Raw genomic sequence first — 16,320 nt, 5'->3', positions numbered from 1 at the left:
AAAGCATGACATAGTCAAACATCTCTAGCCAGCTTCTAAGTACTGGCTGCAGGAGCATGCGAGCACTGGCTTCCCTGTCTTTACTTGCTTGCATCCCCCTCTCCCAAGTTTGTTTGTTGCAGAGAAAAAAGCCCCTCTATGCAAGACTGACCAGATGGCCAGAGTTGTTTTTTTTCTATAAAGAAGCTTTTATAAATTCATTTATATATGTGAGTGTTTAATTTGAATGTATGTCCACATGTCCCAAGCATTTTTGGCACCCAGGAAGACCATAAGAGGGCACTGGGTCACCTGGAAGTAAAATAAGTGATGGTTGTGAACCATTGTAAGGGTGCTGGGGACTGAACCTGGGTCCTCTGTAAGAGGAGCAAGTGCTCTTAACGGCAGAGTCATTTCTCCAGCCCCGCCAGAGGTGTTCTTACCTGAGAGACTGTAGTACTGCAACAAATAACCTCACCCAGAGTCTGTATCTAATTGTGTATGTGTGTGCATGTGTGTGCACATGTGTGTATGTGTATGTAGCAACATTTTTTAGCCAATAACACTGTATTCTAGGAAAGATAAAATTTTCTCCCAGACACTTTACAAGTTGTTAAAAATTATAGCTTCTTGTGAATATGAACAGATTACTTTTTTCAACCTAGAAAGCTGTCAATAAAACACAAGGCTTATGTTTCCTCGATATAATTCCCTGATGCTTTTTAATAGAAGCCATTATATATATATATATATATATATATATATATATATATATATATATTTTATTTTATTTTTGGTTTTTTGAGACAGGGTTTCTCTGTAGCTTTGGTGCCTGTCCCAGAACTTGCTCTTGTAGACCAGGCTGGCCTCGAACTCCCAGAGATCCGCCTGCCTCTGCCTCCCGAGTGCTGGGATTAAAGGCGTGCGCCACCACCATCCGGCTAATAGAAGCCATTTTAAAAGTTTGAGTCCACCCACTAGGACTGCACGGATCCAAGGGTAGGGGTAGCTGTTGGTCCTATCTTCTCTCCTCTGCATAAAGATGGTCCTCCCCTCCATCACTAAGGGCCCACCTCAGGGACCTCTGTGCCTTCTCTCTTCACTATGCTCCAACTCTTCTTCCTTATTTTGGCACAACGTTCACTCCATCCCTCTCCTTATTTAGGTCTCTACTTTAAAAGCCACATTTTCCACTTCCATTTTCTCTTCTAGCTCTTCTCCCCATCATTTCTGTACGCTGTGCTATTTTCTTTAAGGGGCTTTGATAGCCCTTTATGCATTTTTACTGTCTAACTCCATCATTAAACTGAAGGCACCATGTGGTGGGCACAAATTTTGTTGTGGTCTCCATATTTCATTACCTAGAACAGGAACTTTCCTGGAGGACTAGAATGTGTGTGTGTGTGTGTGTGTGTGTGTGTGTGTATGGAAGGTATTTTTTGGCATCTTGGCAAATGAGAGGGGCAACAGGTTACTGCTGGCAAGGGCAGAGGACCTGTATCTGAGTCCATACTCTCAGGACTAAGCAGTAGCTCTCCCAATGCATGGGTGAGGGTGTTTTAGAACACAGAAGCTATGGCAAGACTGTCTCTGGGTTGAAATTTGGGCACCGCCACTTGTCCATATAGCAACAGACAATCAAAGTTAGCCCCAATGGCCTTGGTTTCTTCACTTCTCAAATTAGCAACACTGAATTGAATTGAATCTCAGGATTCAAGAGTACATTTGTGAAGTACTGCTTAGAAAGTAGCTGGCAAAAACTAAGTACTGTATCTTCTTTTAGAAAAGAAAATTGCACATTGGCGTCTAGGTACATAGACAAGGGAGAAGAGTTGGGCTAGCATAATTGGAGACACTTTGTAGCTATCTGGACTTTTCACAAGCAACAGTACCAAGAGCAAGTTGCCTCCTACACCCTTCCCTAGCCTGAGAAACCCAACCTGGGCAGTGACTGCTTAACTGACAACTCAGAATCTGGAAGGGAAGTGGCGCTTCCCTAGGCGAATCCCCACCGGTCCAGAGGGTGACAAATTCTGGCCCTTGGATTGCTTTTCTCTTTGTTTCCAGGCCATGGTTCTTCCCCATCCTCCCTAATCCAAGAGAGATCAGACCTTTTTTTGCTGCTGGCAAATCCAAGGAGTTCCTGGCGAATTCAGTCTCTCTGCCTAACCTGGAGGGAAAGAACTTGAATAGAACTTTGTACACCAGACTTTACCACTGTGTTCCTGTAAGGACTACTAGACCTCGGTTGTTTACAGAGAACATTAAACAACCAGCCAGGTTAACTTTTATTGTCAGGAACACTCAGAAAATGTGCTCTGGTGTGTGTGTGTGTGGGGGGGGTCTCAAGTGCCTCTCCACAAGAGAGGAAGGCTCCTCTGTGGAGCTGAGTGCTGAGTTTCTGGTCCTTGTGTTGTGTCCTTCAGCTTGTCCACCTGCTCCTGAGAACTCTGGATGGAAGGGCAGAATGCTGGCTTTTCTCCCCAGTGCCTTTTTGGATACTGTATAATTAATTAGGCCTCCAACCATGCCTTCCCAGCCCCCACAGATGGAGAAACCCTCTCAGTCATGTCTTAAAGAGGAATTGCTGTAACAAATGAGTCTCCTGGTAGCAAATTTCCCATTCCCAGTAAGAGGGAGTCACATAAATGGAGATATAGTATTGACAGCAAAATCCAATGTGTTATTTTTAACAGTGTAACTGTTTCTAGCCTTCGAAATAGACATTGGAAAACCAAAAAAAAAAAAAAAAAAACAAAACAAAACAAAAAAAAAACAGACAAAGCAATGGAGAACAAAAAGGAAAAAAAAGCCGCAGAAGTGAGTGGCAGTGAGTTTAATAAGACTGAACCCCCACTGCCAGGTCCATGTGACATAACCAGCCTCTTGTGCTGGGTCTTGGTGGTTTATAATGCTACCTCATCTCTCCGAGATTGTTTTCCCGTAAATCTCTGTGGCCATCCATTCCTGTCTACACATTATGTTCCCAAAATAGACACCATCTGAAAATCGCTTCAGAGAGCTTGGTGGGGGAAGGCCTAAATTGCAACACTCCTCCAGTGAAGAGAGCGGCCAGGCTTGATGGCATTACCAATCAGCAGCCACAAAGGGGAGTTTGAGAGTTTTTTTCCACCACAGTTCTTCTGCTTCTGAAAGGAAAGGAACGTGTCAGACACGGCAAACGTGTGGCAGTTCCCGGTTACATCACCCTGGCATGTCAGGTATTGCAGCAAACGGGAGAGGTACGCTCCCCTCTGCTCTCAGGCAGGAGGAAGAGAGTCAGGAACCACCAGCTTCAGCATGGAATTTTCCTATTCCTCTTTGGCATCCTCCTCTTGGGAAGATTTAAAGCGCTATTTGGAGAAGCGCTCCGTTACTACAGTAGCGCACAAGACAGACCATGCAAACCCTGCAGATCCATACCAAGGAGAAGCCACATTTCCTAGGTGTGATAGCAACAGCGTTTGGCAATGTGCAAGTTTGCTGCTGCGGCTTAGAAATATTTAGTCACATGCACATCTGAACAGAAAGACACCCAAGCTTGACTCAGTCATTTCGTCAGACACATGAAAAAGCACCCGCTCGCTCACACGCTGATTTCGACTGGTTTGTGGAAAGGAGGGGCAGCAGCCACTCAGTAGATGTGGCGAGAAGGGGAGGGTATTTATATGTAGAGCTCGAACAGGTAGGAGAGAAAGAAAACGCGATAGGTAAGAAGACACGTGAAAAAGCCTCACACACCCAAGGAAGATTTTTTTTTTTTTTTTTTTTTTCGCTCTTTGGAGAGCAAGACGCTCCACAGCTGTTTCATGTAAACCAGGCAGCACCTGCAGTTTCATTGCTGTTGGTGACCTCTGTCTAGTTAAAAGTAAGTCCGTCCTTCCGGTCTGGCATTGCACGAAATAGGGGACTCTTTATCACTTTTCTAAAGTTCCTTTGCAAGTGTAGTTAAGTAAGAGTAGGAGAGAAAACACCCGCTGTCCCCTCCTTGTCCTGGGAATGAAGCATCCCGTCTCAACAGTCCAGCCTCTGCCGGAAGAAGCTGTCTCCCCTGCGATGCTGGGCTTCAGAAGCAGCCCGCTGCCTTCTTGCTTCCCATATGAGGTCTAATTTTTGCATCATCTTTAGGAACAATATGACCTCTATTCCCAGCCATCGAATCCAGTTCCAAAGCACCAATGACAGAGGGGGCGGGGGGCTTCAGGACCAGACCTAGCATAGGAGGATTGCAAGCAAGCAAAGGCAAGAGCTGGCCGGGCGCCAAGTTATTTTAGGCCAAAGAATCTCATCCTTCTATCAAAACGCTGAGCTGCAGAACGAACCTGATTTCAGTTCATGGAAGGTTGAGAGAGGAGGAAGGAAGGGGAGGAGGGGAGGAGGAGGATGGGAAGAAGAGGAGGGGAAGAGGAAGAGGGAAGGAGGAGGGGGACAGTTGGTCCGAATTCACATGCAAAAATAGACTTCCTGCTCTGCCCTAACTCTTATTTCCGTGGGCTCTTCTCCCCACGGATTACCAGGTAAAAATTCACCACCGCAGATCACGATAAAGGGATTAGATGGCTTACCTGAAGAAAAGGAAAATTATCCATCTGCAGTGAGGAACAGCATCTCCCCAAGGCGAGTCGGTACCTTCAGTTGCAACGGTTCAGATTCCTTCTCGCAAAAAGGTGACCAAGTGTTTCACAAGGGCTGCAGCCTCACAGGGGAAGAACACACATACATAAACACACGCACACACATACACATGTCCAGAGACCTCTGCAGTATCCTCCCGGCTTCATCTTCGCCTCACTCTATGGTACCTAATACAAATCAGCAAATAGCTTGTTTAAAAAAAAAAAAAAAAAGAAAGAAAGAAAAAAGTGGAGACAGCACCTAACGTTACACTGCCATCTAGCGGTCACATAGTTATAGGCTCTCACAGACTGGGTTTGTGTGTTCTTTTCCATGCCCTTTGCTTATCTTCCTTTTTTTCTCTTCGTTTTGGTTTTATTACTTCCTCTAACCTCTCTTTCAACCCCTGTTGCTCTGTTGATCAGAAAACTATTGAAGAGGAAAACATTCAGTATTGGAGAGAGTTTCTTTTAAATAAAAAAGTGCTACTTTTGTTTGTGAATGCTACTTTTCCCTTTTTATAAATAAATTATTGTTAGCGTCACATATTATAGAACCCACGAATGAAATTTGTTCTTTTCTTCTGCCAGGAGAAAAAATGTGGTCCTTTGTTACATAGCCATGGCTTTAGATCAGGAACTTTCTTGAATACTTTCTTCAATAGCACTGTGTTAACAGGGCTTCCCATAGAGTAGTGAACAGCTCCCAAGAAGGTGGATTTGAGTTCTACTTTAAACCCAACACTGATGAGCATGTTTTTAGCTTACAGTTTCCATTGTTTAGCTGTTGATGTCAAATAATATCTTCATACCCGTTTCCATGGTTTCATTGTCTCTGATTGCAATATGTCTCCCATCCTCCAGATACACCGTAACCCTGAATTGTCTTGCTGTGCTTGAGAGGATAAATGTAAGTACTATTGGTGTCCAATAAGTCTTCTCTGTACCATAAAGAACCCATGCTAAACGGTGGGTGGCTCCAGGAACTGAACTTTCTAAGTCCTGCGTTGTACTTTAAAGCATAAGCAGTCTTTCACAGTTGGTCATGCATAAACTTCCAGCTAATTGCACACACATGAGTCACTTGCTGCAGATATTTGCCCAGGGTGTGTTTCCCCTGTCGCTTAGCACACTTAATGCTGATGAGAGTCACTACGCATGCTGTGCCATTTTAAAAACAATATCCCCAATCAGCCTTTCATTTTTCTATTCCCTTCTACACGACAGTGAGGCATACACGGTTAATATTCCTTCAGCAATTCGCACTGCGCAATTGAGAATACTGAGATGTTCTAAACCATACTGAGGCATGTTCAAGGCTACGTAGCTCGTGAGACAAAAATCATCAAACAAATAAATAATAAAAATAAGGCCCTTGCTTCTGGGATTCATTATTTTTTTTAGAACATACCAAATAGTCTCCCATCTCCATTCTAGAATCCTGGGATTATAATCTCCAATTGTGTCTTTATAAAACTTTTGTTAGTTCTTGTTTGTGGTTTCATGGGTCTGTATCTCTTTGCTTTTGAAAGAAGGCAGCTGACTATAAATCTGGACATGGGGTGGAGAAACAGCTCATTTGGCAAATACAACTCATTTGCCAGACACGTGTCAAAAATAGTTTCAGCACGGTGGAATTTGTTCACTGAAACACCTCAGAACTGGGAATGCTGAGGCAGGAGAATCCCAAGGATGAACTCGAAGTTAGTATAGGTCAAGAACTTCCATGCCTCTCTTGATTGGCTTCCCAGTGCTCAGCCTGGTGCTTGGTTGTGGATCTCTGCATCGGGTTCTGCCAGTTGCTGGATGAAGACTCCATGTTGATAGTTGGGATATTCACCAGTCTGCTTTAAGGGGAAGGCCAGTTCGGGCTCCCTCTCCACTGATGCTGGGAGTCTTAGCTGGGGTCGATCTTAAGGATTCCTGGGAATTTCCCTAGCACCAGTTTTCTTCCTAACCCCATAGGGGCTCTCACTATCAAGCTCTCTCTTTCATTGCTCTCCCTTCTTGACCATCCTGCTCCCTCAAGTTCTTGTCTCCCATCTCCTCCCCTTTACTGCCCCCACCCCCAGTTTACCCAAGAGATATTAACTAATTCCCCTTCCCAGGCGATCTGTGTGTTCCTATTAGAGTCTTCCTTGTTACCTAGCTTCTCTGGAGCTGTGCAATGGAGTCTGGTTATCCTTTGCTTCACATCTAATATCCACTTATGAGTGAGTACATACTTTGTTCATCTTTCTGGGTCTGGGCTACCTCACTCAGGATTTTTTTTTTTTCTAATTCCATTTGCCTAAAAATCTCAAGATGTCTTTTTTTTTTTTTTTTTTTTTTTTTTTTTTTTTTTTTTTTTTTTTTACAGTTGAGGTACTATATGAACAAGGGAGGTCAAGATCATGATGGGGAAATCTACAGAGACAGCCGAACCAACCTCTTGGAAACTCATTAGCTCTAGACTGACAGCTGTGGAGTCTCCATGGGTCCGAACTAGGCCCTCCATATGTGGGAGACAGTGGTGAGGGTTGGACTATCTGAGGGGCCCCTGGCAGTAAGACCAGGATCTATCCCTGGTGCATGAGGTAGCTTATTGAAGCCCATTTTCTATGGTGGAATATCATGATCAACCTTAATGCAGTGGGGAGAGGGGGTTGGTCCTGCCTAAAGTTAATGTGCCAGACTTTGTTGACTCCCCATGGGAGTCCTTACCCCTTGGGAGGAGTAGATAAAGTGTGGTCTGGTGGGATATGAGGAGGCATGGGAGGAGGGGTGGGAGGTGAGGGGGTATGGGAGGAGGAGTAGGAAGGAAAACCATGGTGGGAATGTAAAGAGAAATTTAAAAAAATAAAAATGTAGAGAAAGAAGTTCCATGCTAACTTTAGCCTCAAACTTAGGCTGGTCTTGGGCTAGGGCTGAAGCTGAGGCTGGGCCTTGAGGCTAAAGCCAGCCACAGCCTAAGCTAAAGTCACAGCCATAGTCACAACCACAGCTTTAGCTGCAACCTCAGCCTGAGCTATAGAGTGAGAAGTTTTTGTTTAAAATAAAAAATGAGTAAAGTAACTTTCTGTTCCAGATCCATTAAAGCACATTAATTCATATTTATTCAGTGTCTGAAAAATTGTTTCGCTCCTTCTGTGGTTCATTGAGGGCAACACTGACAGAGCTCTGTGTCACCAACATTTGGTAACTACTTACCAAAAAGGTAGACATGAGAAGATAGTGGGAATTGTTTGAACTATGAAGTAATGTATATTTTTCAGCTCTAAGACTACATATTACATACGGTCAGTACTTAGAGTTTTGATTTATGCACATGAAAATAAGAAAACCCCAACCCCATACTTTAGTATTTTTTAATCGCATATTCCAGAAGTCAGTACTGTGCATTTTTTCTCAATAGTCATATCGACAGCTCTCCTTCTAGACTGCCAAGGTGAGTGTGGCCCCTTCTCTACGGAGGACCAGAGCTGGGACTGGTGTTCTCCCTGCTGGACAAGTCAAAAGAACCATGGCATGACCCGGGCATCTATAGGACTAACCTTCTCACACGGTAGCTTTAGAATCAACTCAGACAAACAGGGTGTCTAGAGAAGGAAGTTGCACAGCTAATAAAAAAGAAGGAGGGACAAATCACAAGCCAGAAAACTTCCTGAGTTCCTGATGATGTCCCAGATTCATGGTCCAGTATCTCAGAAGATCTGGTACATTCCTGCTTTGGATATACAGGATGCCATCAAAATAAAGTCCCTCTTGAGCTCTATTGTTGGCACCCAGAAGCTATCAAATATTGTTCATAGCTTGGGCGTTTGCCTCTGAACTTACTCACTTTCAAAATATGTGATAATAGAGACTTTTTTGTAGGCTTAATTCACATGATCAAGTCAAGCAAATCAAACCCATTTCTTTGAGAAGTTTCCTTTGTACACCAATCAATGAGAAAGACAGGCTATTTTCAATGCACACACCTTTCTTCCTTCCAGTTGGATGACTTTTTTTTTTTTTTTTAATCATGACTTGTACATCTTGGCAGACCTCGCCCATCTGCACATGGCCAAATATGTCAATGTCTCAAATGCCTAGGTCAAATGTTTTTCTCTATTGCTTTTTCCTGTGCACTCAGTGAACAGATTCCTTTTTGCTCATCATGGAATAATTTTGGGTTTTGTTTTGTGAATTCTGGTTATCTATAAAGTTGAAAATGTTAAGCATGATAGAGTGAGTGTTCCTTTGCATAATAACTCTGTAAAAGGTTAGCATCCCTTTAATTGTACACAAGTGCCTTTAATGAATAACTCATCACTTTGTAGCAGACATGTGATTCATCAGAGTGGCGGCAACACTGGTTACTTTAATTATCATACATCTAACAAGATTCTAAGATATTTTTGTAGAATACCATTAAATCTACACATTTAAAATTTAAAAACACGTTCACTTTCTAAATGAAAAAGTACAAACTAAGAAGAAGCCTGCGACTCTATGCTGCCGCTCACACGCTTGCTTTCTGTGCCTGTTTCTTTGGACTTCTGCTAAAAGTTTCCCATTTACTCTCCATATTATAAACCACAGTGGAACTACCACTGTATATATGTTTTGTGGTATCTTAATTAATGAACAATTTTGCTTCATTCTCTCTGAAAAGTTTCCAACTCCAAAGACTGAGAGGACTATTTCTTGCCCTTCCAGCTCAATGTTGCTCCTTTCTGGAGACCATGTGTGATCTTGTCTTAGAACATACCATTGATTTCTTGCCTGACTTCCTATTTGGTGAATGCAGGAACTGCACAAAGCAGCTGTGAGATGTGGGCTCTATGCCTCGTATGAATGGTTCCAAAAAGAAAAGGAAAAAGAAAAAGAGAGGAAAGAAAAAAAAAAAAGGATAAAATGTCCTGACCTTGCTTTTATGGTTCTGTCCCTTTCTGCTAGTGGAAGTTGGGCCCAAGGAAGGGAGATTACAGAGAGATGTCGACTCTGTTAGTAGAACGCTGGCATTGAAGAATGCGTAAGGGAGTCAAGGGCAAAAGCTGCCCTATGTCTTTTTACCGGCCAGTTTTAAGACAAGCAAGAGGGTCTCCTTGATTAGTATCTTGAAAGGTTCACGCTTTCTCAAGGAAAGGAAGAACAAATATTCCACAATTAAGCCCATAAAGTCTCCTAATAGGAAAACAAGAACAACAGATCTTTGTTAATTTCAACCCTAGAATATTTATTATAATTAATTGTGACTACCACTACTTGATTCTATTTTTGATAATCAGTAAGGAATTATGAGCTGGAAAGTTGCCTCAGGCCATCCAGAAAAAGTCTATTATTTTGGATAATAGAAATGTGGCATCCAGAGAGATGGTGTACCTATTCAAGGTTACACAGACAGTTTAGTGTGGCAGAAGTCCATTCAAGTTTTTTTTTCCCACAGTTTAACTCTGAAGAAAATGAATATTGAGCGGGGATACAAGCATATAAGAAGCAAAATGGGAGTGAGTAGACTATTTCTAGATACACCAAGATTGATTTTCACTCATGTTTTGACAGAGATGAATATAATAGAGGATATAAGAGCAGTTGCTGTTTGAAAAGGTGATGGACAAAACCAACACTGGGTTTAGCCAAGAATAAAGCCAGTGACCATCTTTGTGTCTAGCTCTGTATACTGTTTTAAAGGACCACAAAGTTATCAAACTCAAGGACATCAGAATCCAACGCTTGCGACTTTCACTCGGGTCCAAGGAGAGGCCTAGGAGAAACCAGGTTGCAAATGCTTCCAAGGTTCTTTAATTTCATTAAAACCTGAAATATACTTTGTTTCTTTCTTTAATAAATCATAGTCATGCAGGGAAACAAGGAAACTTTTTTTGGAGACCAAGTTATTATCTTGTCTAGTCCACCACCAAAGCCTGGGCTCAAAGGATCCTCCTGCTTTAGACTCTCAAATAGTCGAGACTGAAGTCATGTACCCACATACTCACTGGAAAATAAAAGGCTGTGTTGCCCATGCCTAAGTTGTATACCCCTCTGGCAAATAGACCAAGGACGAGACCTCAGCTTCTGAGGTAAGATCAAGGTACATTACTGTAACAGGAGGAGTGGGCTGCTTATCGTCCCAGCCACCCTGCTAGTTTAAACCTAAAATAATCACACAGAAACTGTATTAATTAAAACACTGCTTGGCCATTAGCTCTAGCCTCCTATTGGCTAACTCTCACATCTTGATTTAACCCATTTCTAATAATTTGTATGTCACCATGAGGTCGTGGTTTACTGGGAAACATTCAGCACGTCTGACCTGGCAGCTCCACTGCAGTTCTCTCTTTGCTTTTTTTCCTCCCAGAATTCAATTCTGTCTCCCCACCTACCTAAATTCTGCTCTATCACCAGACCCAAAGCAGTTTCTTTATTAACCAATGAAAGCAACACAAATACAAAAGAACTTCCTACACAACGCTGCAGTATTCAAGTGCTGTGTTTAGATCCACTCCCACGAGGGACTGAAGAGGGAATGAAACTGCAACAAGGAACAGAGAAGACCCATGAACTGCTGTGGAGAACTCAGGTACCACTTTGGGTTCTAGTCTGTGCTTATAAGTGCTCACTCTTAGCTTAGCAAGTTATTTAAATACATTATTTGGGCTCTTCCCTGGTCTTTTTTCACTCAGAAATACCCCCCTCTTGACAAAGATAAGTAACTAAAACTGACAAGAATATCATGGATTGCTTATCGGAGCATAAATAGCAATTTTGCATTTGAATATATTTTAAAATCATTCACAACACTTTCCTATATATGAAAGAGATCTAGTTAGTTTTTGGTATAGAGAATATTTTTGATGTTAAAAGAAATAGCTGATATTTATGAAGACAACTTTGCTTACAGAATAAAACTGCAACTTTGCCGTAACTTAACAGAAGCAAATATATGATTTCTATTCCCCTAAAGGCTTATTGATGACATCTTTTTCTTTTTGTGTTTAAAAGGAAAAGGACGGCGACCTTTCCAGGAACATCACACTGTCACTACACTGTGTGATGGTGACATCAGAGCTCAGGGCCACTATATTTCACATGGAAACTGCTTTTGACACATTCCTGTGTGATTCCAATCTTCACAGTTCTGTTCACAATTGCACACAGACCACGTGGGATCACATTTCCTTCTGCTCTGTCACTTTGGCAAAACTGATTCCCTCCTCCTTGGTCAAATAGTGGACAGAGGTCATTGCAGCACATTGCAGGGCCTCCAGTTATTTGATGGAGATGGACAAGCAGATGGCGGAAAGATACATGATAGTTTTACCAATAATTGCGTGCTGCTCAGACCTTTTGAAACTTCTGGGCCCTTGACTCTGAGTCACTGCCTTTGGAATTGTCTCTGTTCACATTATCTATACTACATATCAGGACTGCAAAGTAGTTTACCACATCCCAAGTTACTGGGGCTCAGCTGGGAGAGGGGAGATTGGCAGCTGCACTCCCGTATTCTTGCATGTTGCTTTCCTACTTGTTTCTCTTCAGCACCAAGAAAGGAAGCTTCCTCTTGTCAACATAGGATGTTGAACCTACAGAATGACTTTGTGTCAGCTTTATCCATGACCTTTGATATGTAAGTGAGGTAGTTTAAATGAGAAGGGCCTCCACAGGCTTTGTATTTGCATACTTGCTTTCTAGTCGGTGGAGCAGTTGGGAAGGTATTAGCAGCAGTGGTCTGATTGGAGGAAGAGTGTCACTGGGGGCGGGTTTTGAGGTTTCAAAAGCCCACCCTTTTCTAGTTAGCTCTCCCTGCCTCATGCTTGTGTGTCAAACTGTTAGTTCTCAGCTACTGCTCTGGCCTGCCTGTTTCTTCATGGTAAATGATTCTACTTAATCCTTCGATACATAGTACCATTCTAGAAAAAGACAGGTTCTCAGGAACAAAGATATTGATATTCAAACATTTCTATTTTCAGGTCAAATTTAGTAATAATTTTATAGGAATGGGAATCATTGCTAAAACCTAATATGTACTGGGAACTTGACACCTCACAGAAATTTCATGACATTGATATTATTGCTGTGATCATCCAGCTTAGAAAACCAAGACTCAGAAATCTTGATCATTTTGGCAAAGGAGGAGGTAAAATGTAGTATGGAAACTAACAATGTCTCTTCAAAGTAATAATAGCATCCTAGCACTGTGGCATGTGTGTTTTATATAAATCTCTCTTCAGTGACACATTATGGCTATGAAATCGACAAGTCTCCGGGATCCAAGTTCAAGATCAAAGTAGGAGATGATGCAGCAATTCCTCACTCGTCTGGATTACATCACACTGCACTTACTCAGATGCCATGGAAGAAACACATTTCTACATGTGGCCAAGCCAAGGGGACCTGCAAGTACAGGACAGACCTGCAGCCAAAGTTCTGTCAAATGTGATGTGGGGCAGGAAGGAAAATGGCAAATGGTACCTCTTCTTAGTTGGCTTGGAGTCTCAGATCTTCTATAGCATGTGAAAAGATATGACTATGTTTGGAAATACTCTCACCTCGTCAACACATAAACGAACTTGCAGAGGAACATGGAATCTCCAGAGAAGCATCTCTCAGTCTGTCAATGCCTTCCTATCCAGAAGTCTAAAACTCTTTTGAGAAAACTAAAAAAGCAGGATTGCCAATCATGAGGGTTTGACAAGGAGGATGTCCTGCCAAAGCTTGACATTTCAAATATTATACTGAATGCTGTGTTTTTCATTTTCTTAGCTCTTTTTAAAACACACAAGTGCTTTCTGGCTCTGTTGGATATCTGTGAAGTCACAGATCCCATGAGAACATAGCGCTTTCTATGCTTTAAAGACTTGCTTCTTCTTAGAGTGTGGCAGTGGACCAACAGCATCTCCATCTTTGAGGAGCTTGTTGAAATTGTGTACCATGATCTCCAGAACAGAATGTACATTTTGACAAGATGCCCCATAGGCATGAATCCTGTAGACACTGTTGTTTAACCATGGTGCTGTAGGGTACCATTGTAACAGGTACTCAAGACCTTAGCCATGCCATGATGTAAGTACCATTTAGATCAGAGGTTCTCAATCTTCCTAATGTTGCCACCCTTTAATACAGTTTCTCATGTTGTGGTGACACCCAGCCATAAACTTATTTTCATTACTACTTCATAACTGAATTTTTGATGCTCTCACAAATCACAATATAAATATCTGGTATGAATGATGGTTTCAGGTTTCGCCTGTTAAAGGATTGTTTGACCCTCCCCAGGTTGAGAACCATTAATTGAAACCTTAAAACTCAGCATGTAAGCAGCACCACCTGCTGAAACAAAGACAACGACCCAATCCATCAAAGGTCATAGTTTTAGGAAAGTCCCTAAATGTACTAACGTTGCTTTCTAGCTTCCATAGTTCTGCCTCTGGCTAACTGTTCTTATTAACAGAGGCATGTCAACTCAGGGTGTGGTTTTGTGCTTAAAAGCTCATCTTAAGAAAGGTTTGGGACTGCATTGGTATCACAAACACCCAGTGGAGTCTCTGACAGAATAATAAAGACTTTCTATTTGTCTAAACCCACGTCCAAGTAGCCTTTGCTGGTGGATACCCCACACCATGAGTCCAGGACTTTCACAGCTCTCATGGGCTCCTTTATCATTATTTTTATCACTTCTAAGTTGCAATGCAAAGAAATGGTTTCCATTATGACATTTTCATACATACAAGTCACAAAATGTTGCTCTTACGTGTCCCTCCCCTCACTGTTCTGCTTTGCTTCCCCCTTTCCCCTCCTTTTGTCTCCCTCATGCTCCTCCATAGACCTCCTTTCTGATTTTGTACCCCATGTAACCTAATGCTTTTAAGGCTGCCTACTTTTTTTCTGTAATCCAGTATATGAATCCAACCATTCCCTAGGCACCTCTACTCCAATCCAGAAACACCATCTCCTAATCTACTCTTTAAGTAACAGTTTGAAAATCAGTTCACCTTGGTGTCTATTTAAGTAAAAAATTAACATTTCACTTTCTTTTCGCCTAAACACATTCTGCAAGGGGAATAGATGTGAGCCATAATTTTTCTGAAACTTCCTGTATATGTTCAAGTGTATAAAATATGCTTTTCCAACAATGATACTACTGCCAAAGACAGAAAACTGGGGCCATGTTTACTTGGAAATCAGGAATATTGTGTGCCAGGAAGATAAAATCAAGTTCTCATTGTTTCTTTCTACCAATTAGAGAGAACTTTCTATTGCCTAATATGGAACTAACATAATAGTAACATTTTTCTCATTGGCTAAATTGTTCCTAAATCCAAGTTAGAGAAGTTATATGGGTGGGCAAGGTGCCTGCCTAAGGTATCTGATTGGTCTAATAAAGAGCTGAATATCCAATAGCTAAGCAGAAGAGGGATATGTGAGGCTGTCAGGCAGAGAGAATAAAGAGGAGAAGAAATCCAGGTTTGGAGGAGAAACAGAGAATGAGGGAGCCACCAGGGGATAGAAGCCAGGCAGCCATCAGCCAGACATAGAGACAGCAAGAAAGTAAGAAAAGATAAAAGTCCCTGTGGCAAGAGTTAGATAAAGAGAAACAGGTTAATTTAAGTTATAAGAGTTAGCCAAAGAGAAACAGGTTAATTTAAGTTAGCCAGAAATGTGCCTAAGCAACTGAGCAATCAAAACTAATAATAAGTCTCTGTGTCATGATTTAGGAATGGTTAGTGACCCAAAAGAAAATGCCTGATATATTTGGCACCCCATATTGGGTGCCAGATGAAGCATTTATCTAATTATTCTTTATCAATAAAAACTCAGGAATCAGATACCAGGGTAGGAACCTGAATGATCAGAGAAGTGGCAGAGAAGCAACCAGTGACCTCCTTTCTCTCTAGTTCCTTGATCCAAAAGGAACAAGATCCAATATAAGACCTGCCTTACTACTTCCTGTGTCTCTCTATCTGTCCCCACTCCTCCAAAACCTCTATGATTAATTTTGCTCAGCTAGTAGCTCGCTCCTCCATCTGATTCAAAGCAAACTTTATTGTCAGTCTCAGGAGTGTCAGGATGCAACCAGTATCTCAGACAACAGGCTACATCATCCTCAACTGAAAGTCCTTGACCTCCTTAGTCCTTTAATGATGTTGTGTATTAGCATCTGGATAAAAAGGTATGGAAAAATGGGCTACTGAACATGGTACATAAGAAACCTATGGAACTCTTGGATGTTTCAGGAGCAGCAGGTGAGTCAGGGCTAAGAGGGGCAGAAGAAAAGAGAATATGAATTCCTATCTTTAGTGAAATCTACAAAATCTAAAAGCCATTTGTTTAGCTAAGTATTTGGTAGAAGCTTGTAGTCGAGGGAGTCTGGTCCATCTGGGAGAACAGGAGGAACACAAAACAAGACTTCAAGACAAAGGGGATGATGTAGAACTAGGTTCCTGAGAAGTTGTGGAAAAAAGTTGCATTTCCCCAGTCTGTAGGTACCTGATTGAATTACACCCACATGCTTTCGAATATGATAGTGTCTAAATTTACTGTATTATTTATGTGGGCATAACTTTATTTTTATGTCAATTTAAATTGTCAGTAGGAGAAACAGTGCATTTTTTTCCTATTTAATATACTGTGATGCTTAAGGGAAAGATAGCCTAAATTGGTGGTAGTCAGAATGGGATGTGGGGGCAGTTTGGCCTTTAGGAGATGTTTGTTAGTCTCCATCATAATTTCTAGTCATCACAATGGAAAGTTGCCTCTGTTACCT

The 16,320-nt window shown here is 41.8% G+C and overlaps 1 protein-coding gene across 4 annotated transcripts in view; it reads right to left on the bottom strand.

Moving 5' to 3' along the window:
- Positions 1-4,759, bottom strand: part of Scn1a (sodium voltage-gated channel alpha subunit 1) — a 116,603-nt gene extending 111,844 nt beyond the window's left edge. For all 4 annotated transcript variants that reach the window (XM_057755181.1, XM_057755183.1, XM_057755182.1 and 1 more), the window contains exon 1: positions 4,545-4,759. The gene's annotated coding sequence lies outside the window, so the exon portion shown is untranslated. The remainder of the gene's footprint in view (positions 1-4,544) is intronic.
- Between the last annotated feature and the right edge of the window lie 11,561 nt (positions 4,760-16,320).

Source organism: Chionomys nivalis, chromosome 22 (assembly GCF_950005125.1).
Source record: "Chionomys nivalis chromosome 22, mChiNiv1.1, whole genome shotgun sequence".
Lineage (NCBI taxonomy): Eukaryota > Metazoa > Chordata > Mammalia > Rodentia > Cricetidae > Chionomys > Chionomys nivalis.
This window is presented reverse-complemented; position numbering and strand designations above follow the sequence as displayed.